At 44.8% G+C, this 24,455-nt stretch overlaps 1 long non-coding RNA gene across 1 annotated transcript in view; it reads right to left on the bottom strand.

Annotated features, from left to right (window-relative positions):
• LOC140257475 (uncharacterized) overlaps window positions 1-24,455 on the bottom strand; it is a 134,031-nt gene that overhangs the window by 17,884 nt on the left and 91,692 nt on the right. The window contains exons 5-7 of the long non-coding RNA XR_011905028.1: window positions 13,198-13,378; window positions 12,042-12,143; window positions 4,264-4,318 (exon numbers count right to left, since the gene is read on the bottom strand). This is a non-coding gene — a long non-coding RNA (uncharacterized lncRNA). The remainder of the gene's footprint in view (window positions 1-4,263; window positions 4,319-12,041; window positions 12,144-13,197; window positions 13,379-24,455) is intronic.

Here is a 24,455-nt window from a genome sequence, read left to right as displayed (position 1 = left end):
CGACCGGCACATTTCCTACCCTCTGAGTTCAGCGAGCTATTTTATCAAAGGAACCGAGTGAGAGAAGAACGCTTTTGTTTTACCATTGTTTCCTTTGCAAGACCCAATTCCTTCCATTCCCTTCAGTGGGAAGATGCGGGCGTCTGATTGCCACCACCGCTGCCATTTACAACACGCTGACCTCGCAGCAGGCGCTGCCCTCGGAGCCCCGTGCCATGAGCAGGATCAGGCCCTGCACATGGGGCTGGGTGGGGAGCCCTAAGAAATGCATGGGCCCTTCTGCTGGGAACGGGGCAGCTCGGCTAAAAGGAACTGGGAGGTGAAAAATGGGATTTGGCAGTTCTGCGCCGCTCCACCATTTGGTGCTTGCTGTGGGACTCCAGCAAAAGGGAGCTATCACTACGGGCATAATTTACTTGATTTTAAGGATCTGTACGAATTCTGGCCCCAGACCAAGTAGCCATTAGCTATGAGGAGTGCTTCCCCATGCTCATTTGTTTTCCATGTGTGAATTTTCGCTCATCCAAACTTTCTTCAGACAAAATTTTTCTTCATCAATTCCATGTGGAAAATACAACAAAAATCCAGATAATAAATTATTCAAGAAACACAAAAGCTTTTGTTTTTTGTTTTTTTAAATGGAAAACGACTCGTTCTGGAATCAGACTGTCAGCCTGCTTTGATTTCTGATATCTTAAAGCTAAGTGTTATAAAATGATACGGTTGTTCGCATGCTCCAGGATAGGCTTTTGGGCCAATTACCTTAAATAAGGTAACTCAATAGCCAGGTAGGCAGGCTTTAATGCTATTACTATTAGGAAAATACCATTAATACGAGACATGTGCGGGCCTCTATTACATCAGCAGGGCCTCACTTGGGCAGTGTGTGGGAGCAGTGCCGTGGATCACAGCCGCGGTGCGGGGCCTTCACACACGTCATGTGCCTCAGTCTTGAGGTCAAAATCTGTTAATGCAATTTTGAGCATAAGAACAAGAATTTAAAATCCATGTGGTTTTAATGCCATGTCCTGAGATGGGGGGGAGTAAGGGGCGATCTGCTGTGTTTCTTTCTTTGGGCTGCCCGCACTGAACGTGAACTCCTTTGAAATGTGTGTGTGTCACATCAAGACTGACTCGTGAGATGTGACGAACAGAAACAAAATCTCGTTCCGTTTCTTTGCTCAAAAATAGTTTGATTTTGGTTGTGTTTCAAATTATAAGGATCATTATTGGTAATTTGCGTTTACTTCTTATTGAAGCATTACATAATAAACCAAAACCGTGTGTCCAATGTACCGCTCCCACATCAGCGCGCTGAGATAAAGTGAGACCTCTAAGAGGATGCCTGCCTTTACAACGGGTGTTCCCATTTCAAACAATTAATATGTTTGGGTTTCTTCATTTTTGTGGTCTGGTAGCACAACTTATAGCTAAAGCGCTGTGTTGAACATGGATATTTTGGACCGAGCTCTTCTCTGTGTCTATTTAACAGCTACTCACAGCTGTCTCTGCTTTAAACATATTGGGATAAAATTTCATCACAAAGCCTCGCCGATGCAAAAAGAAAGGGAAAATGGATGCAGGAGGGCAAAGGGTGAGTGTGCATGGCCAGCACCCCGTGCAGCAGGACCATGGTGGCAGTGGAGGGTGAGTGGGGAGAGGGCAGGGGTCTCCCCAGCCTGGGCACTGCAGGCATGGTGGGCCATGCACCCCCTCAAGCTGCTGCCAGTTTGGCTGTGCAAAGCACACCTGCTGCCCTCCGATCTTAGTGTGGAGGAGGCAAAGCTCCCATTCATCTCTCTGAGTGCTAAGACACAGGGAAGCGGTTCAGCGGTGCAGTAAGCACAGAGCAAGCAGCAGTGACAGCCACAGGAAGGTACTGTCCCTCTGGGTGCTGGCTGCCACCTGACTGCCATCCAGGAGCAGCTCTGCTGGTGCCTGCAGGAGACTGGTTTTAATGTGGCATATCTGCTTAACAGCTTCGCTGACTGCGCTGCTGCTGCATGTGCACATTTTAAATGTACTTTTAAATTCACTTTGAGGACTTCCTTTGACCTCCTGTAGCAGATGTTGGAACCCGCCAGGCCTGAGCTGCACACAGTCTGGGGGCAGCTCCTGCTGCCTGTGTCCCCCCTGCTCCCATACACAGCTCTGTGCTGCAGGCAGGGCTCCCACCATCCGCTCTGCACATTGCTGTGTAAACCTGCAGTGCCCCTGGCAAGGCCATGAGCCATGGCAGTGCCACAGCACTGCTCCCTGTGATGAGCCCCTCACTCTAACAACGCTCTGTGAGCTAACATACAGATGTATCGATATGTCTTTCTTTATGTAGAGACGTGTAATGTGATGCACACACATACACCCATTTGTCTCTTTATCCATGTCTCTCTATATAGAAACATATACACAAGGAGCACAGTATAATATGCGATAGAGCAAATGACCAGCAACAAATGCTATTCTTCAACAGTCACCACCATTAGCTCTGCCTTTTCACCAGCCTTGAACAAGAGCCCACATGACACACCTGTACAAATCTGCACCATCAGAGGTGACCATTGACTGTCACCACTTCTGGAACACCCCCCCCACCGCCCCACTGTGCCCACATCCACTGCCTGCTCTCCGTAAACATTCACCAAGAGTCAATGAATGTGATGCCATACATGTTTGCTTTTAACTCACCTGTTCCTGGAGATTGTCCCTCAAGCTCTGCACCTGATGGAGGCGTTCCTGTGGTCAGGCACTGCTTTCACTGCACCTACCACCATCCTTGCTGAGAGCACCTTCGGTGCTTTAATCACAAACTCCTCTCATTTCCAACACAGTGGCTGCAGAATCCTTCTAAAATTTTAATGATAACCCCAGCAATTATGAAATGGACTTAAACTCATATACTGACTTACAGCCTGAGTGTGCCATGATGCCACCAGCAAGGCAGCCGTGCACAGGCCTCGCAACAAGCAGCTCCACGTGCTGATGTGGGCTGGCATGGCGCCGGCTCTGCTCCCCAGGGGCACAACTTTACACAAAGAAAGCAGAACAGTTTTAAAGAGCGACATCTCCTTTTCACTTTCTCAGTGAACTCCTGTCTGTTTTATAGTGCAGCAGGCCTGGATTTGCAAGGCTTCATTCTTCTGGTTTGCAGTACCAGAGACATACTACTATCTGTGTGAATAAAGCATTTTCTCCAACAACACGCCTAATAGTTCGAGTCAGCCTACCAGATGGGTTGTAAAACACTTTGAAACAACTCCACTCGAAGGATATTGTACTCCTGGAGCTGTATGTTTGGTTTATTATAAACAGAGCTTTCTAAGTAAAAAACATAGAAATGCTGTCTACTTCTGAAGCAATCTGACATGTGGAGCTGCTCTAGATCTCCGCGGAAACACAGCTGAATTTATCACTCCCCCTAAATATCAAAGGGTCTCAAGAAGCAGCCGTATCACTTGGGGTCTTTGTAACTGGAAGGCAGTGCGGGTGACTGACAAGCCCACATACTTTTAATTTATCAGCATTCGGCAGCCTCCCTGCCGTGAGCCAGATCCAGGCCTTCCTGAGTGAGCTCCTGCTCAGCAGCACTGCAGGACAGCATCCCACTCCATAGGGTGGCAGCTCACCCCTTTCGTCCCCAGACATGGCCACAGGATGGTCCGTGGCCCCACTGTGTCCATCCCCACTGCTCGATGTGGTGCCCGCACACCCGCCCTGCCTTCTCCCCTCCCTCCCAGCTCACCCCATGGGGATGCTCACTCCCCAGTCACAGCCCGACCCAGGACACCCAGTGACCAGTCCAGCCAGGTGGCACACGGTGTGGCAGAGACAGTGAAGCCAGGGATGTTCCTAGTGGCACCCACTGACACAGGCCAGGCCTGAAGCACTGGGCCTGGTTGCAGGGGACCCATGTGCTCACCAGCGCCATGGCCAACCCATTTCAGATCCTGCCTCATCAGTCACACCTCACCCTGTGACCTTTCCCTTGTAAACGGCCCTATTGGACTGGCTCTGTAGGCAGGGCCACTGCATCCCCCTCGACGTTGGGAGAAGCTCAAGTCAGTGAGTTTCTGAACCATGGAAGCACCAGCAGTGGGAATTAAGTCTTTGGCACTTTGGCCTTCTCCTCCTTGGGGCTCATTTTTATCTCCAAGTCAGAGGTAACATCTCCTCCCACCATCTCACATTTGGGTTGGCTCCCATATTGGCAATGCTCCTGCTCAGGAGACCTGGGAAAGGCAGTTAAGCACCGTGGCCAACACTTACCATTTCCAGTCGCTGTTTCACCCTTTTTTCAGAGCCTGAGACACTGGGATTGTCCCTGTAAAACACAATTAGTGTCTGCATTATGATTCGTTAAACATCACCCAGAAGAGAAAAGCTAAGCGGATTTTTAATCTGAATTTGTACAGGCTTTTCTGTCATTCTTTAAGCAGCTCCGTTATTATTTTCCCCATAATTTGTATGAAGTACTTAGCATTCAAAACAGAGCCTTTTTAACCTTTTGCCCAACTTAGCTTTATGTACTTTAAAAAGAAAGGAGGAGGGGTCGGGGGGGGACTGGAGATGGAGAGGGAGAGAAACCCTTTAAGTGCCCTGGGCCTGGGTTCCTTCAGTGTGCAGGCTGTAAATGTTTTACTTTGATTTGAGATACATGACAATAAATTAGGGGACATTTATCAAAGCTGCTTTGTTGCATTGCTGACAAAAGCTGCTTTTTGCATAAATTACTGCATTATACAAATACACTTAGCAGGATCCTGTTTCTTTGATGTTAGTGGAGGAGATTTATGTCCAATGGAGTTTTTATTTATCTGCCCTGTTCACCTCAACAAGGGCAGGACATATTCCTCAATTAGTTCCATACCCCTAGAAATGACATATATATCTCACAACTAGAAACAGAGAAATTTAAACACAACAACACAAAAAAAGCAAGGGCACTTTTTCTGGCAAGTCTAAACTACTGCACGGTGTAAAAAGTCAATATTAGGCTGGCGCTCCGTCTTTGAAATCTTTGTTCTGAGCTGACTTTGAAAACTATTTAAGCAAGCTAATTTTTACAAAACAATATTCCCTTTGCAGAAAGGCTTTTCTAGACTTCATTAAGGGACCGAGTAAATGCGAGTCCACTTCAACAAATACTTGGTATCCAAATAAGTAGGTTAAAAGAATAGATTCCCTGTGCAGTAATCCTCTGCGGAACCGTATTTATGCTAAAATCTCTCTCGATGAATATCTAATAAACTAACGATGGGCACTGTAGGCTAAATGGCGAATTAAGACGGTTAAAAAGGAACTTGTCAAATAAATAAATTGGCCAAACAGTCACTGCTCTTAAATGAATACAGGATCTCCTGAACACAATTTGGAGCGCCATTCTTCTGCCACTCACCGTCTCCAGCCCTCAGCTCGCACGTAATTTATTTTGTCACTGGGTCACCGGTTCACGCAGCCCTGTGTGACAACGCGGAGTTGTTACCATACGATAGCCTGAAATAATCCTGCACAACTCCTTTCTGTCCCGGATTTAAAAGCAAAAAGGAACCACAAAGCAACCGGCAGAGGCGGGGGCTCAGCAGAAGGAGCTGAGTGGTGAGGACCAGGATGGCTTCACGGCGCTGGTCCTGGTGTTCTCTAGCAGGACCCAGGCCAATGGGCCATTCAATGTCCTCAGCAGGAGCTGAATCAGGGTGCTCACAAAGCCCAGATTTCCCACTGACCTCCTCATCACACACACAGTGATGCTCGTCAGTCAGTGGTTTGCTCTTAAATCACCTCTGAGCAAGACCACGCAGAGGACAGGGTCTGAGGTGGACATAAGCAGCCAGGCACAGCCCATGGTACCGGGCTGCTGCGAGCCCCACAGCCCAGCCCAGAGAGGGGGAAGGCAAGCTGCTCTGAACATTCAGTGAGCATAGGAAAACAATACAATTACACCAAAATAGATTTTCATTACTCAGGCAACTCTGGGGACCAGATTCCACCCAGCGCATTTCAGTGATCCCAGACAATGGATTACCATCATAATTTGTTCTTAAAGTCTGTTTAATTGGCATACTTAGCCACCTGTTCAGAAGAGTTACCATGAAAACAGCAGTTTTGCTCAGTTTCTGAGCTCCACCCTTTCATCATTCCACCTCCTTCTCTTCCAGCTGCTATGAAATACCAAGCAATGCCCAGCACAGATTCAAAAATCATCTCCTCGTTGTCCAAAATGCAACACAACCAACCAGGAAGGAGCTGCAAAGCTGCAACAACAACATGCTGATAGGGGCATGTACTCACTGCCTGTTCCTAGCAGAACATCACTTTGTTACACACATGCATCTATAGTAATGGTGAGAAAACATAAAGACATTTATATACTCAAGGTATGTAAATATCACAGAATCATAGAACGGCCTGGGTTGCAAAGGCCCACGATGCTCATCTAGTTTCAGCCCCCTGCTATGTGTAGGGTCACCAACCAGCAGCTGTGCTGCCCAGAGCCACATCCAGCCTGGCCTTGAATGCCTGCAGGGATGGGGCATCCACAGCCTCCCTGGGCAACCTGTTCAGTGCATCACCACCCTCTGGGTGAAAAACTTCCTCCTAATATCCATCCCAAACCTCCCCTGTCTCAGTTTAAAACCATTCCCCCTTGACCTATCACTATCCACCCTCATAAACAGTTGCCCCCCTCCTGTTTATATGCTCCTTTCAAATACCAAAAGGCCACAGTGCACCCTTAACTGTATGAATCCCCTTCACATTAAGACGGTCCATAAAAACAGGGGAAATTCATCCGAGGCCTTTGAAAATGCTGTGGGTTACTGTGACAAACAAGAGTGAAGGGAGGCACGGGCAGCAAGTCCCACCGAGCACCGTGTGCCATGCTCACCGCAGGGCTGCACCAGCTCGCGTCCTGCTCACAGCAAACAAACGCTCCTGGCAGGGGCGAGCAAACACCGCCTCTGCTCGCTGCTGAGAGCACGACGGCTGCGTAATCTAAACAGACAGCAGCATGTAAAAATGTAAATATTTGCTATTGGTTAATACAGTCCTGAGTTGCTGCTGGAGCCAGCTGCTCTGGGTTTTGTGCACAGGGACGCCTATGTGCAACCCACTCCTCGAGGATTTCGGTAGAGAAATATTTTTAAGAAGCCATTATCTAAACTGCTGATGTAATAAGGCGCTGGTATATGAAATACACTTAATAACTCAACTTTAGTTATTTATTGTGAACGAGGGTGCATTCTCCTTGATTCCATTTCCCAGCGAAATATAAGTGGAGCTTTCATCATGAGTGCTTGAATTTATGGCAAGCAGACCAAGTGACATTAAGAAAGCCACACAATCCCTTCATTCAGGCTTTAATAAGGAAGCCAAGGAAAAATTATCCAAGCTGGTTTGCGGGTGACAGCACAAGAACTTTTTGGAGTCAGAAAGTTAGCACGGAGGCTCCCTGTCAGCCCATTAAAAAGCAAGGTTGGCATTCCCCGATATTGGAACCATGTGTGCAGAGGAATTTTTCTTCTGGTAAGACATTCCAAATATTGTCCCAGAGCCAAACACTTCGGTGTTAGACTAATTTAAGCAGTATGTTGGAATCAGCTCTCAGGACTTTGATCATATGGAGATCGTTTGTTACAAATTGAACTAACCCAGTCTCTATTTCTGGTGGATCAGAACTATGGATTTGTTGAATTAAATGCCTCATTTAATGCAGTTTGCACATGAAAAGAAAGCTGCACTCAGGAATCTGATAGTGAATTTTTCACCTAACCAACAGGTCTACTTTTTTATTACTTTTAAACCTAATCCATACTCAGTCCACACTGTTCTTAATAAGCCTGAGGCTGTTTAGAGTAAAGGTTTAAATCAGCTCGTATGTTATGGGGGGAAAGCATCACTGAATTATCAAACCGTGTAATAAGGAACACATTTGAATCTAATTCAAGAAATAATTTTATGAAGAAAAATAAATTAGTCCTCGGTTGTTATTTACCATCCAAACAGCGCGGGGCTCTTTCATGACAGCAGCAGAGGGGAAGCCGAAAAATGATTTTGCAGACATAGGATTTGTTTTCCTGCCTCTCACCGCTGTCCCCGTTGCTGCAGCTGAGCCATTGTGAGGGTTAAAAGTGCACAAAATAAAGCATTTCCACATATGGCTGCACTTTCTTTCCATTTCTTGAAGTTATAATGTCTTTTAACTGTTGATAATGATATTATAAACTGTCATTTAGTGCATTCTGAGTATATTAAATACATGAAACAAAGATGTGAGATTCCAGCTGGACCTTGATCAGAAAAGCCAAATGCGACTCACTAGGACTGCAGATAGCGACGTACAGGGCTCACCAGGGAGGCTGTGAACAGGTAGCTGCTATCGCAAGAGAAGAAAACAAAAGGAGAAAAGTGGAATGAAACACAAAACGGATGCTCAGATGGCTGAGTACTTTGCAGGAGAGCTGTGCATGCAATCATCCATGTGCTGCAGAATGGCCATACCCTTGAGCCTGACCAGGCCACATTCACCCCCAGCCCCCAGGGCTCCACCATTTCCACCAGAGCAACACAGGGCCCAGACCAACCAGCCTGAGACCATGCTTGCCTCAATGGAGCCACCAAGAGCCTGTCACCTCTTCTGTAGGTTCTGTCAGCTCTGAGGCCACCACAGCCAATGTTAGAAACAAGGAAGCAACAGAGAAACAGCAGGAAAGTGTGTCCCAAGCCCTAAATCCACACCTGGGGTGGAGGGACGGGAAGGATCTCCCTTGGGTTGTCCCTCCCCTCTCATTACACAGAGGGAGCAGAGTTCATCCTTCATAAAGAGAAGGGAAACTGTACCTTTAAATAAATGATAATAATAAAAAAAAAACAATAAAAAACAGTTATAGAGCAGATACTGATTTATACACACACACACATATATATTTTATTGGCAAATAAAGAAAGATCAGATCTTTAATGAAATCAGGATGGGTTTGGGACGTGAACTTGAGCTGAACTCCCCAGATTTTCATGGAACTTCAATTAAAAGAGTTTCAGAGGAGTTGTTGAAAGCCAAGCACTTGCCATCGAAAGCTTAATTTAAAATGAGAAGCATTTTTACACCACATTTCCCAGTGAGATTCCACCCCTGATCCTAAATATATATTTTTTTTTTCTTGAATGATAGGTTTTCTTCTCTTTCTGATCAGCAGCACAGCAATGTATATAGGTTCAGTTCCCAGCATACACAGTAGTTATACTGATAGCAAAGTCCATCGATATTCAGCAGAAAATTAACTTGCCCTTTCCACTGTGAAACCAGTGGTGAAACTTCAGTCAACTCCTGTTATCGTGAGCAATAGGGAAGGATTTAGAAGACTGATAAATGCTAAGACCAGCAAAAAAAAAAAAGTCTTTTTGGGGAGAGGAGTTAAATCTGGTCTTAGAGAGCCACACAGCACAAAATGAGATAAAACAGAGATAGTGGTTTAATCTAAGCTGCCTGTTCTCATACAATCTTGGTAATCTGAGGCTGATACAAAGCCTCACTGCAAGGGCCCTTCTGAGTGCCAGAGAAGTCAGGCAACTCGGTTCTGGAGCACTGCTTTGAGACATGAGCCCTGCTCTGTCGATGTACCACGACTCAATCTGAGAACCTCTGGGGGTGGGAAGGGAAGTGGAACAGTGGCTGAAATGAGACAGGAGAGTGTAGAGCATCGGTGGCCCAAAAGCACTGATGGAACTGAGCAGGTACTGGGAAAAGCTTACTTGGAAACTGTTTAAATAAATACAGAACATCATGGAACAGGAGAGATTTTGAAACAGAATTAACCAACAATGGAGAGAAGTGTGCCTAAACTAATGAAATTCAGTGCTGTGCCCAAGACAAAGCTACAGAGACACACCTGGTGTGCTGAGGGCTCAGACCTCTCCCTCTGCCCAGATCACCGCAATGCATTGAACAGTTCCATGCCCACAAGCTGGTGGGTAAGGAACAAGTACCCTGCTTCCAAGGCTGAGCATGCAAGTGGCAACAATAAAAAGGCTGAAAGGTCTTCAATTAAAACATCAATTTCCCTTATTTCTTCTAGTTTGTATTTCACCCTGACCATTTCTTCTGCAGTCCAAAGACAGCAGAGACTCCTTATTTACCCATCGGGTTGGATCCTGCCCTGCAAAAGCCCCACAATGCGGGGAGATGGGGCAGCCAGCTGCTCCCAGACCCGCTCTGTGTGACTTAGCCTCAAGCTCTGAGGCCTCCTGGTGCTGTTCAAACCCCAGCCAGACCTCAGAGAGCAGCACTGCTGCAGCCTCTCCAGTCCACAAGGTCAGCTCAGTGGGCACCAGGGTCCCAAGCAATGGGACATGCCACTGAACCACGTGCTCGGAGCAGTGTTAGCACCCAGAGCTGGAGAGGGCTCAGGGAAGCAGGCTGTGAGCTGGGCCTGCTGCTCCCAAGACATCCAGGATTTCAGACAACAAGAACCTTCCAGAAGATGCGTGCAGCTACAAAGCACTAAGAGAAACATTCAAGCAGACTTTTCTCTCTGCTCGCACACTCCACTCGCCTTTTCCTATTGTACACAGACCAACGCTATTTAAAACTCCAGATCCAGTAAATCTTTTGTTTTTGTTAAATAACAAAGAAAATGGTCACTCGCAATTTTATGGGAAGCCATCAATCTTTCCCAAAGCGACCTACAGTACTGAAGAAAATAAACATTGCTGTGTATGTAAAGCAGAGCAGAAAGGCTGCAGTCGTGGGCAAAGCGCTGCTTTTTGTAGCAGCAGAAACATATTAAAGACAAATGTACTCCACTGAAAGTGACATAAATAAGTGGATTTCCCATCTGAAACATTGTTTTTAGCAAGAGAAGCTTTTAATCCCCTTAAGTTCATTTCTAATCTGTCTTGGAAGTGCTTGTCTAAAGAATATTACATTGATATAAAGGATTTAATTTATTAAAACTAAACAGCAGCCAGCACAGTACTAAAGAATATCGTGTACGCGGTACTCTCCCAAATGAATAAAGCTGCTACAGGTAGAAGAAAAAAAATGCACACACACTTTGGCACAGCATTCATTAAAATTTCACACATTATGTTCCTGCGCTTTCCTGCTCCGTGTGCTTTTCCCAATAAAGCAAACACTTTAGAATTCATAATACCTCTTTATCCCATGTGCACAAGTGACCTCTTCTCCTTTATGCACCCAGCAAATGAGCAAGTACAAAAGGGAATAGAGTAAGCAGAAAACTAAACATGCCCTCTCCTACCCAAGAGCATAAAGGGAGGGCGAGCAGAGGTTCTCTGCAGGGTTCAGCACAGCCCCTACCAGGATGCCAGTGCTCTCGCTACCCATCAGTTTTGGCTGGTGCACACTGTGTAGACAGCATCAATTATACAGTTCATCAGTCAATTAATTTTATGGGATCTTTCTTAAAGTAGCGGTTGAGGGAAACAAAAGCTGCCTTCAAACTGCATTAAAATCACTCGTTAGCCACAAGTCTGGCAGACTATTTAATAAGCCGCAAGCAGCCAACCACCAAAGGACAAAATGGCCTTCTTGTCTTTTCCTGAGCACGTGAAAATTGTCCCCAGTGCCCACCTGGAGGCATCTCCATGGCCTCCCCAGCAGGGCTCAGTACACCCCAACCAGGGAAGCTGCATTACAGGACTGCTGTGAACACGAATAACCATACTAAGGGAGATTTCATCCACGAGGAACAACATACACGTTCAAAATGTGCTCTTATACGTACAGAATCTTTCCCAAACCATTCAGCTCAATGCAGTATAGATTCTCATGGTTTTGTTCCTGTGTCTTGCCAAAAGAGATGCTATTTATGCAGCAAATTCTACCCCCCTTTATTGCACAGCATATTGCGCCTTATGCCCATTGATTTTCTTCTGAAGTCACAATGGCAGCAAAGAACATGCATGCAAATCAGATCATCTGGATAATAATGATTGCCCTGGGTCTTAAGTGAAATTATACATGACGTAGTTTGTGTTCATTTAAAATAGCCAGCAGCCACATCACCTCCATTTTCAGCCCCACATACCTGAAGAAAGTCAGATACGGTCAGGACTGGCCAGTGCTGGAAGGTCCCCAGAGAAAACCAAGAGGCAGGTGGAAGCATTATTCAGGGATTAAGGTTTTAAACCTGCAGAGAAAAGTATTCATGAAGAGGCAGGACAGTAGCAGGTGCTTTGTCACAAGGCAGTGAAACTTGGTGCTGGTGCTGACTGAACACCACCTAGCCAGTCTGACCACAACACAGAGCCAACACTGATGCTAGTTCTTGCCCTGCTGGACTATGGCAAAGCACAGACTCCTCACGCTGCCACACACACCACCGCTGCAGCCCCAGCATTACCAGCACGTGCTGAAGTGAGATCTGCCTGAGTTCTCAGAGAACAACATCTGGGAACCTGAGTCTCCTTCCAGAGAGTCATCTTTGCGACGATCCGTGCCCTTGTGCACAAGGCAGTACGATTTCCAAGGGTTCATCTGTGTCCTGATCAAATTCTACCCACTGCAAAGGTCTGCGGCTATTTTCAAATCCTTCTACATAACCTGGGTTGGATTTCACAGGTTATGATCTTCCCGGGGGTGTTATATAAGTGCACAGTTTAACAAAATAAACCAGGGTAATGGCAAAAAAAAAAACCCTCTCTCTCTTGTAGGAAAAAAATAATTAGCACAGACAGTGCAGGTTTCTGTCTAGTAGGAAATCCCTTTTCTTTCCTGCATTCTTCCCACCATTTCAGGCAGTGCTGCAACACAGTCAAGTGGTACCTACTGACATTTTTATTTTGGGTAAAAGCCCATGAAAATATTAAAGCATGAACAAGTCATCAAGTCAGTTTATGAATCAATATACACATTTCCTCCATGCCCATAGCTGATTTCCATAACCATGAGCGTGCTGAAATCCTGTCTAGATGCCAAATCAATTTTTCTTATATATGAACATCACAGCTACTTGAGAAAGGGAATCTGTGCCAAAAACCTCACGCTCTTAACTAATTATTTCTGTGACTCCCCTCTTGCAAAGCACAATGACTGCCACATAAATACACACGGTGCTTATTAGGAACAGGCACACTTCCCACAGGTTCAGATGGAGTGCAACACCATCCCTGACAAGCTCGTCTGCCCAAACTGTGCAACCAGCCCTTGTTGCAAGGAATAGTTCTGCTTTTCCCAGGACTTACTTGCTCTGAAGTCTTTGAACTCTCCTCATCTCACGCAGCACAGCAAGGTAAGTATGGGTGAATTCTTCTCAGTGTCCTTCTCTCACCCAGTCCGGAGCCGCTGTCAGTGGCAGTGATGCGAGAACAATGTTTCGTGTAAATAACTTCCAAGTGGAGGTACTTGTTATTAATGCAGACAGTTCTGAAAGTAAAAGCAAACAGCATTTGGCAGCAAGAACTATTAATGAGAGCATCATTAGGGAATTCACTCTGCAAACCACAAAGCGATTTGCAGGGCATTTCCTCACCAGGCATCTCTGAGCAGATGTTGGACAAGCACCACTGGAGCAGAGCAGGCGAAAAACGGGGTTAAAATACTGAGCTAATGCAGATGACAAAGGAGAGGGAGACAAGAGGCTGTCAGGACGGTGGGACCAGCTGTGGAGTGGTACTGGCATAATGAAAGTACTCTGGTGCAACCAACCACAGCAAAGTCGGGATGGCGGTGGGGATGGGTTACAGTTGGGTGCTGGGTCCAACCTGGAGCCACTGTCGGGCTCTATGGGCTTCAGACATCATAGTGCCTCTGCACATGTATGTGCTTCTGCGTATGTGCCAGGCACAAGGAGCAGCACCTAGGTGAGCTCTTCAAGGCCACCCCCGCATCAGTAAGTGTAGTTTAATGTAGCATGATGTCAGTGATGGAGTAATGACTATTGTGGGGTGCCCTAGATGCTTCTGCCTTCATATTTCCCCATATTTTGACAGTTACGGCCATTTGAAAACATACATACATATATATATATATATATATATCTCAACAGATAATAATAAATATTACAATAGATAGTATAATAAAATTATAACAGAGAAATAATAAACACTGCTATTTTACAAACTGCCCAAAGCCTTACAACAACAGAGGCAAAAGGCCTGGGAGTGCAGGAGCAAAGCTCATCTCAGCAGGCCCTATGGGTGCATGCAAACAGATAGCTAAATAGCCCCATCCATAGCAGGAGGTTTTTGAATGGAAAAGGGATTCTGCTCAAAAAATAACACTCCTCTCTTCCAAAGCATCTTCTGTTGCTGAAAACAACACAAGCACGGTGTTTACGTCAATAGACACTGCTGTTCAGCACAGTGTCAGCCCTGCAGGCCCCCTACCCAAAGGCTGGGCACCCAGCTTCCAATTCCATTCTATTTCATTTGACAAATAGGTTTTCACTACTTCCAGCAGTAGCAAGGACAAGAAAATGAAACATCTTACACAAATCTCTCCCAAATTACTGTGTACATAAGTTACAAATCAAATGTATTATGTAAAAATCCAAAGAGGATGCTGGCAACACACTGATTATTTACAGGTCCCAGAGAAAACCTATTCCTTTGTTAGCAAGATATGGGGAGCATCATGCAGTGTTTTCACCCATGCATGTGACAGAAAAGGATGTCACCAAGGGGAGGCTGGCACCAAGAGGGGCACTCAGTGCCCAGGCCTGGACCACATCTCAAGCACTCTGCTTCTGTTCCCTAGTTCACATACAGAGCCCATGAACTCTGGTACCACAACCATCTTCACCTCTCTAGCAGCAGAGCCAGGTACAGCAGGCAAAAAGTCATCATAACTGCTACCCAAACAAGCAGCAGGAGTAAGGGAGCTCTTACAGAGCACTTAAGTTCCCACATATTTATTCTCAATCATTTCCACTATGTGTGCTGCCTTTGCTCTCCCAGCAAGCAAGGACACTGCTGCGCTCTCATTGAACTACACCCTGCCATCAAGCCAGGGCCCTGGATGAAATGTATGCTTATTAATCCTGTCCCCATAATTACTGATCATGGGAGAAAAGAGCGGAGCCCACCCCAGTGCAACCGCTTCACTCATAAGGGCACAGGAGTGGAACAGCAGACCATACACATACTGCTAATTCAACTGAGCTGCAAGGCTTTTTTTTTCCCTAGTAGTACCCATTGGGTTACACCAGAAACAAAGGCACAGTATAAATGCAGTATTTAGTCAGTAAGGTTGGAATGCTAACAGACACAGATGAAGGCGATGTTTTTATTAAAAAACAAAGCGAATTAGTCTTTACTTCATTAGCAAAACCAGATTTTACCTCAGCAAAAGGACTGAGTTTGGTCCCAGCACAGGAGTGAAGAGGTGCTGGAACCCTGGGCCCTTGTTTGCCCTTCAATACAAGATGAACAGTCTGCTGAGTTTTGGCTGAGGACAGGAGGTGCTGCCAAAGGAGAGCAACCATCCAGGAGAGCAACCAACAACCAGCCTCCAGTTTCTTAAGGTGTCTACAGCAAAGAGCAAAAGGACTCTTTCCCAACACCTGCGTGGTCGCTGGGTGCGGGTGGGGGGTGTGGGAGCACGCTGGGGGCTGAAGCTCCAGAGGCTTCGCTCTGCAGGAATTGATACCAGATGACTCGGCCATACAAATCTGATACAGATCCCACCATGGACATGTGACTGCTTCCACCAAATTAGATACAGCACATGATGCACAGCCTGTGCCAGCTTCGGGCAGGATGTTGAAAGACAGACAATGAGGATGAATAGTCTTAAAGACAGAGCAGAGCAGTCAGCCACCACCTACTCAATCAGCCATCTCTGCAGACTTAACCCGTGCAAAATGGTGAGCAAGCTTAGAACTGCAGCATTGGGATATACCAGACCAGAGCTCTGCATGCAGGGCCATCACATTTTCCCTTTGGTAGCTGGAAACTCAAAGCCAGAGGAGCCAGTGCTGCGCCCCGAGACAGGCAGATGTTGTTGAGAAGTCTGACCTTGTTATGGTGTAGAAAACAGTTACAAAACTCACACTGCCCTGCCTGCTCCACCTCCGGTGACGTCCAAAATGCTGAAGCAAACCAAAACAATCAAGAAAAGAAAAAAAAACCACCACAGAACCCGAGCAAACAGACCCCAAAGCCAAACCTTCTGCTGGTTCATTCCAGGCCATTTTTCATCCCACTTATCACTGCCACCAACGTTTTGCTTAGTCTTGAAGAAAACGTTGTCATTCCACAGTCAGATGTTTTTACATTTACATCCATCATCGCCTGATATATCCTGACCTTACTTAAATCTTATGTTTTCTAAATTGTACTTTTATGTTGAGCAAGCCCTGAGGCTACGCTGTTAAAAGTTTACATTGAAAAATCATTTATAATTGGTTTGTTTGAGTTATGCCTGTTGCAAAGCCATCAGGAAGGGCAGTATTAATTAGCAATGGCTTACATACAGTCTAGACAATAAAAAAAGTAAATCATTTCATCTTTTTAAAAAGCTTTTAGTATTTTACCAGTTACAACAAACGGTGCTGATATAAATTACATTAAAGAAAAAGGAATCAGAGTGGCTTACAACAATTCTGCCTCATCTTATTCATTTAATTTTGCTTGAAATATTTTCAGGATAAATGCCCATTGCTCAAATAAAAATATGTTTATTATGAAACTGAGACAGCCAACAAAATATACTCTTAATTAATTCCATTTGCTGCGCCTGGTTAGAGAATGAAACGATAGACTTTGGTTTATTGCATAACGTCCCGCGTTTCACTATGAAAGCTTTGTTTTCATTTCAGGTAAGTAATGATGACAATTACACTGAACACTTAAATACTCTGCACACCAAGAACGTTTCCCTAACCTGGCACACATTGCCCAATTAAGGGGGCAGTTCATCTGTACCATCCTGCAGGACGGAGCCCTCCTCTCCAAGCATCCTCCCTAAGCGTCTGACGGGACTTTGCTAAGTCTTATTAAACACGTATTAACTGCTCCTTGGAGTTATCTTAGATATTCATGACGTCACTGCAAAGAGGAATCAGAGTTTTGGATCCCGACACTTTACAACAGATGATGTTATTTTAGTTCATAATTGGTGGTGACAAAGCCACAAAACAGTAATAGCGTCTGGTTAATGCCAAGAAAAATATAATAGCAGTCAAAAGAATTCTCTTACATCTACTTTCATTTGGAAACAGATTGCTTTGTCATCCTTGAGGAGACTGACAATAGATCACAATTTCTGTATCAGTTTGGATCATAACTTTCTTTCCATCCAGGACCACATATGTTGCAGTTTATCCTTCTGTCACCTGATACCATTAGGGTCAGCCTGGCGGGGGGCGAGGAGGAAGGGCTGACAATACAGAAATGACTGCAAGCAAAAGGCATTCTTCAGGCAGGGCTGATTCTGATCTCAGAGCAACCAAAGATCAGCGTGTATTTAAACAGATAGAGTTACTTTAAATAAATGTACAGTAGCATAAATTCCAGGAAACCCTAAGGCAAACTGGAAAAAATAATCCGCTCCGTTTCCTTGTAGATCTTTCCTATTTTGTACTGGAAGAGAAGAAGTATTTCTTCCCAACGCACAGAAGAGCTGAAATGAGGGCAGGAGGGAGGATGACAGACCCCACGGCTTCGCCCTGCCCGAAGACAACCACGAGCTCAAGAGAAATTCCCTTCTTTCATCCCTCCCATTTTTCACTGACAAACGTAGGCAAACAAGGACCAGAAATACAAAGGTCCGTCCTTCAGCTGTTTCTTGATCCCTTTCTTATTCTCACCTACCATCTTCTGTTCTTCTTTTACAGCCCTATCCTTTCCCAACAGCTGCAGGCACACAGTTTTGAAATAAATGAAGCTGATTGAGATCTTGCTGACACAGGCAAAAAGCAGATTCATGGCATGGAAGCCAGAGGAACTGTATCAGTATCAAACTGGTGTGAGCAAAAGTAGAATCAGGCCCAGCGGTATAAAGCTATTGGAAACATATACACCCCAGCCTCCTCTTACTCACAGCAGTCGAACATTAATGAGGTGCCACTGGCTTTGGTGGAATCAGGCATGACACAGAAGCAATAGGCAGTGCCAAGGGTGCATGTGTTGTTTGGCACAGCCTCTGTGCTGCCTGGGAACGCCACTCCCTGCCCACATGGTCCAGACCGTCAAGCACAAAGTTCCTACTTGGCTTCAGGGCAGCACTGGGGTTCCTTCCATCTTTCTGTCCTTTCACCCATCCCCACTTCCATCTTTCCAACCTTCCATCCCCACACCAGCTCACACTTCCCCACTCAGCGCATTTTCCCATCAGTCACCGCCCTGAGTGCCAATCTGTGCCCAGCCTCACTGCCGGGTTAAAGAGCAATCAGCACGGGCAGAGGGAGAGAAATATTTTACAGGTTTGTCATTCATTACAGCGCTGGACATGTTCCAATGTGAGTCTACTGGAGGGTAGGAAAGAAGGGAGACATGTTCAGACTGTGGTCTAAAGCAGCACACCTGTAGAATTTGGGAGCATTTCTACTCATTAAAACTCTTTTTTTTCTGGGTGGCTGGCCTGTGCCAAGAGACTCAAAACACATAAATCCACAGTAATACCCCCTTGCCTGCATGATTCAGCTCTGTGTCATTTCAAGTTTGAACTGTGGATTTTAAGAGGGTCATTTCAACCATGCCCTAGTAGACAAACACTCGTGAAACAAAAAAATTCCAGCATACTACAAACAAAAAACTACCTTAGATCTTCTCATGCATGGCTCTTTGGTGCCTGATACTTAAAGGACTTCTATGCATGTGAAGAAAAACACTTCAAGGATCCTTCTATTACAATTATAGTCACACATTTACCTGGTCGGGGAAAAGAGTTCTTGACTTTTCTCTTTTAGAAAACTTGTAAAATATCATTTACAAGACTTCAGAGTCTTTGGCCAAGACCCAGAAAGCAGCACATATCTTTGTATTAATCAGAAACCAAAAAGTTTAAGCAGATTTCAGTAAAACTGTGCCCTGTAAAAGAACCGATGAGCACCCAGTAGGACCAGACAGGCACAGCATCGGCCTCCAGCTGCCAGCCTACAGAACAGTTAACAAAAGTCTTGAAGATATACTTCTTTTTCCTGTTTGTAAGATTCACAGAAAGCTTTAGATTCATCCTCTGTTTTCGAGAAGAGGCAACACGTGCTCGATACCTTCACAAAATGCTGATTCACAATTATCCCATATACCGATTTTCCTTCTAATATTTCATCTGCTGCTCTCAAACGACCCCTCCAGTTCTACCAGGAGGTTTCCAATGGGATGTGCTTTTCAATTTGTTCACAGTTATCCAGTGGACTGCAGGACTTATCACCAGTAATTATACTCAGCAGTGAATGTGCGTTCAGAATAATAGCCAAGTTCATATCCTAAAAGATAGAAAGGTTGAGGCTAAAGGAAGGGAAAAGAAAAAGCTTGAATTGAAAAGCAGATTCTCTTGCCTTGCCCAGGCTGTAGTGAAATGCACAGAGAATGGAAATAAGTCTCCCAGGAATATGTCAAACCAAGCAACATAAATGCAGTCTGAATGCACAAAGAGACAGTAGCAGCGCTGCTAACCTCCAATAGTCCCAAGTCAGAAATGATGCCCTACGAAACCAGGAGATGTTAAAGCTCAATAAATCTAAGGTTTCATTTCATTTGTTTGTGAAGTTTGTATTTGAAACTCACATGTATAACCTTTTTCCTACCCCTGCCGAAGCCCCAACACTTTAAGCATTAGCTGAGCTTCACATTCCATTCCAGGAGCTGAAGAGTTCAGAGAAAACATCAAACACCAAAAGCCTGAATTAGCAAACTGGATACATCTGGGAGACAAAACCAAAAGGACACCAGACCCATTCCAGCACTGCTGGGAGGAGCCCGCAGCCCTGCAGGAAGAACCCAGCAGGATGGATCGCCAGCCCAGAGCCGGCTGGGTGTGCTTCTCCTCCTGTCCACAAAACCTGGGCAAGCTTCTGTGTCAACACAGGCCAATAACTACACCAGGCTTGAAGGAGGTCATTTCTGAGGAGACACATCCTGCCTGTAACTTTACCTGCGGTGAATTGTGTTGGTTGCCTTACCAACACCACCAGCCCTACACACAGCAAACAAACAAGCCTTGCGCAATAAAACCTGCAGAGCAGCCAGAGCATTAGGATTAGCACTCTTGGTCTTTCTGCCTTTCATTTAAAACCAGAAGTGATATTTATATTATTTTTTTCTGAATGCAGGTCTATGTATTTCTTTTGACCAAGTTTCAGGAACCTGTGCTGTTTATTACAGTTCCTTCCCTGAAGGCAGCAGGGAAGAAAAAGGGGCTTGCTTCAGAAAGCCAGCCTTTGCAGAGAGCTGTGTTGGACAGGAAAAACAAGGAGCCATTGGGACAAACTTTTTTCTGTGCTGATGTAGCATCACTGATTCCATAGCAGTCGCAGTGCTGCAATGAGTAAAAAATGCCTCTGAGTTACAAAATCACAGCAGTGGTTATTGGCCTTTATAGCTCTCCAAACCTCTTTGAACAGCAGGCCTTGTTTTAACCGAGTGAGGAAACATTGGCTGGAATTCCCTTTCTTTCCAAATGGGGTTCGGGGATCTCCCAGTTCCAGCATATACAAGTGCACAGAAGCGAGTCCATTGGGAAAAGCAGAAGGCTTAAATGTGGAAAGGAAAGTTAACGTGGGCAAACACACCTCAATGCTTGTGGACCTATCAGCACAAATGACATTCAGCTAGCTTAATTAGTTTATTAGCAATGTAATGAGAGAACAAACCATCATCCAACACGCTTCACATAACGATGCATAAACAAACTCAAACATAAGCAACAACAGAGATAAAATCAAAGTTCATATATTAAAACACATTTGCCACACAGAAGACCCCTTTCCAAGGCATGTTTTCCATGGCAAGGCAGAGTTTCACTCCTGTTATGGGTAGACAACCCTTACGCCCAGCCTCAAACAAATTAAGAACTGCAGTCCTGTGTGCAGCCTCTGTCCTTGAGGCTCTCCAGTGAGTGCCCTTAACTTTAAGCCTCCACATGGGCAGTGCAGCCAAGATTGAGAGTCCCTCAAACTATTTTTGGATGGCAGCTCCCTGTGGCCTTCCACTGCAATGCCTTGGTATGGAAAAGCCTGGAGCATTTTGCGACATCTCAGTCAACCTTCCCTGCTCCCTAACTCATAAGGTACACCAGCAGGTCTCTTAGTAGCTCCCTTAGCAACAAACAGCAGATAAATAGCCAATTAGCTATGAAGAACATATCAAGTTTTATTTTCTACATTAGAAGCCAATGTAAATGAATCACTGGCCAGTAACTGCGCATTAACCAGCACCCTTCTAAGTTGGGAATTACACAGACCATATAACCACAAGCATAAATATGTTCCTACCATGCTAAAAATAAGCTTTGTTTACATATTAGTCAAGTTTATAAAAGTATGACTTTTTTTTTTTTAAAAAAAGAGGCCTATGATATATTTCTTCCTTGTTGATTTTTTTTTTAGTACATAAAAGCTCAAATTTAGACTGCAAAGCATCAGCCTGACCTTCTTCCAGGGCTTTAAACCCTTGACAACTTCCATGGCATATGGAGGTAGCTCAGTGCTACTGAAAGCTGGAATCTGAAACGTTAGGAATGTAACTTCCAGGTTCTTATTCTGGCAATTCTGGAATGGTAAGTTTCAGAAAAGTGTAGTTTTCCTTAGTTAAGAATGGACAATTACAAGCAAACCTTCCTGGAGTTGGATACAGTAGGAAGTCTGGAACACTTTATGTCAGTAATACTTTGACTAACTGTACAGGCAAGAAGCATCAGCCATCAGAAGGAGCTTTAAAAATCACAGATTGTCTGGTTTTTTGTCTTTCTAAATGGAATTCTGAAATGTCATCAGTTTAAGGGTTCAGGTGAGAAGCTATCTTCATTCACTGAAGGAAAAAAAATCCATTTCCCATGCATTAGATTCACGTGAAACTCTAATGTTAGGGGATACACCCATTCTATACCCTACTATAAATTGTACCCTGACAATCCTAGTGATGGGATTGGAAGTGGGATGAGCACCACAGCATCTCATAAGACGGTCTGGCTCCTCAGAGCTCTTCCTGCAGATAAGATATAATTCTCCCTCCCCTCAGGCACCAAAGGCAATGTACCAGTGCAATAATCTTCTGAGTATCCCAACATTTACAAATAATTGTAAAGATCTGCTAATATGGTTTAGTTCAGCAACTCGACACAGTGCCGAGTGCTAACTGAAATGACAGCTAAGAGGGTATTAAACAGCCTTAAGGATGTCTTGAAGGAGAAGGCTTGTGAAGCAGTTATTCTATGGAATGAGTACTGAGAAGCACATGGAGCATTTAATAATTGTGGCCTTTCCAGCCCCATTCTAAGGAAGTCAGAATGTAAGGCTTGTATACAATTCCCTAGCCAGTGGTACAGAAGATGAGTGAAGTTAAGGAGTTCATTAACTTACATTTAAATAGGGTGTTTTTAAACTGTTTTGGTTTGGGTTTTTTTTGTTAAATAATGAAAGCGTCAGAGCAACTGGTGCGTATAAATCTAGAAGTGACTTCTTGTATTTTCTCTACGCCTTCTGAGCACTTCTAGAGATAGAAACACAACTGAACAGCTCTTCTGAAGGACGGTGTTAATTACGGAGAAATATGTTACACTTTCACACTACTTACCCCTATTCTTCTCATCCTCCACAGATGACACACATTCTCCCTTGCAGCCACAAAATTACATGAACTTACGAGATGAAAGAAGACAAGGCAGGGGTACACTCGAGACCCTTCAATGTACCTAACTGTAGGGTAGAGTAATAACAAAGCAACATTTTGTCAGCACTAATAAATAGATACTTCTCAATAGACAGGGCAAGCAGAAGTTCTTGAGCTCCCAGCTACCCTCACCCAGATCTGCCCGCTGGCTCTCAGCAGTCACATACAAAGCAGGTGGCACTGACCTTTGTCACCAGGTTTTGCAGGCACTTAAAGGGGTTTAAGAGTCCTACAGGACAAATTAAGGAGTCTCAATATAAGTTAGTTATTAGAATAGCAATTATTTCAGCTTAAGACTGGCCACATGAATTGAAGGGCAGGTGAGCAAGAAGCCCAAAGCTTTGCAGCATGGCAGGAAACCAGAACAAAACCCAGCTGTATTGATTCAGATGCCCCCTGTGTTAATTCTGCTGAAATTAATGACAGGAAGTGACCGAGGGAATAAAATTGTTGGTGTCAATTAGGACGATGCTTTGTCTCCTCTCTCTCCTGTCAGGGACAGGGTGCTCTGCCAGGGATTTCCACCTCTCCCACCACAGCAAGCTGCACATCTGGTTTCAGTTCTGGCCAACAAAACACTCAGGAAGGCACTGACCGTTCCAGAGCTGGTGCCCACAGCTGTACCATGAAGGCTGAAAGTCCCTGCTCACCCTCACAAGGTATCCAAGGTCATGCCCAAGCCCTCTGTGGAGCTGTGACCAGCTACGGTAATGCTCCTGAGATGCCTCAGCAGTGAAGGATAGCCAAAGCTTCCTGACATTTTGCTTTTGAAGTTGATTAGGAGTTAGAGCAATAAATATTAAGTTTCTGTTTAGCTACAGATTTCTTGAAGCTCATCACTCAGTCTGCCTCAACGATCCCATTCATACAACTGTGATACCATTAATTCTATCCCTTCCATGAGCACGGCAAGAGTAAGTATAAAAACACCAATAAGGGGATATTTAATTACTGAGAAAGACGGTAAGTTTCTGTACAGCTTACAAGAAACCAAGAAGGCACATGATTTTCACTTCCTTTTCTAATTATGACTGAGTCTACATTTACCCTCCATAAAAATGTCAGTTTATATCCTTGCATTAAATTTTTCAGACTTTTTCATATAGTGCATATTTCTGAGAAAAACACATGCCTGCAACAACAAATGAGAGTCAATGAAAAGAGAGTCACCCACATTTCATTGTTCTGGAAGTGGAAAATCTAAGCACATAAATCAAAGCGACCCTAAAGCAGTGACCAGCATGCCCTGAGCAGATCAACAGTGGTTTCACTGACCTCCAGACTCATACAGGGTCATATTTTCACACAGATGAACTGGTCTTGAACTGCTTTGCCATTGCATTGTGCACAAAGAAACCCCAGCTGAAGTGTGTCTCTGCTTTCTGTTAGGGTAACCTGGATTGCTTCCCAAAATGAAAAATCAAGCCCACCTTCTATTTGAAAGAAGTGTTCCTCTGTTCTGCTATTTTCACAACCCCTTTCTTCTAGCTGTGATTTCTAAGAAGTTTTGCATGAATCTCTATTGGATACACACATCAAACAAACCAAACTACTCTCAGCTTGTTAATAAGGCGTATTCCACTGTTTTTCCATGGCGCTCTTTTGTGCCTGTGAGATCCCAGCATACTCACTAAGTGCATAAACTCTGGGCAGCTCATCTGAAACCTGTA

This window comes from Excalfactoria chinensis, chromosome 11 (genome assembly GCF_039878825.1).
Source record: "Excalfactoria chinensis isolate bCotChi1 chromosome 11, bCotChi1.hap2, whole genome shotgun sequence".
NCBI classification, from domain to species: Eukaryota; Metazoa; Chordata; class Aves; order Galliformes; family Phasianidae; genus Excalfactoria; species Excalfactoria chinensis.
Note: the sequence above shows the minus strand (reverse complement) of the source record. Positions and strands in the feature narration are given on the sequence as shown.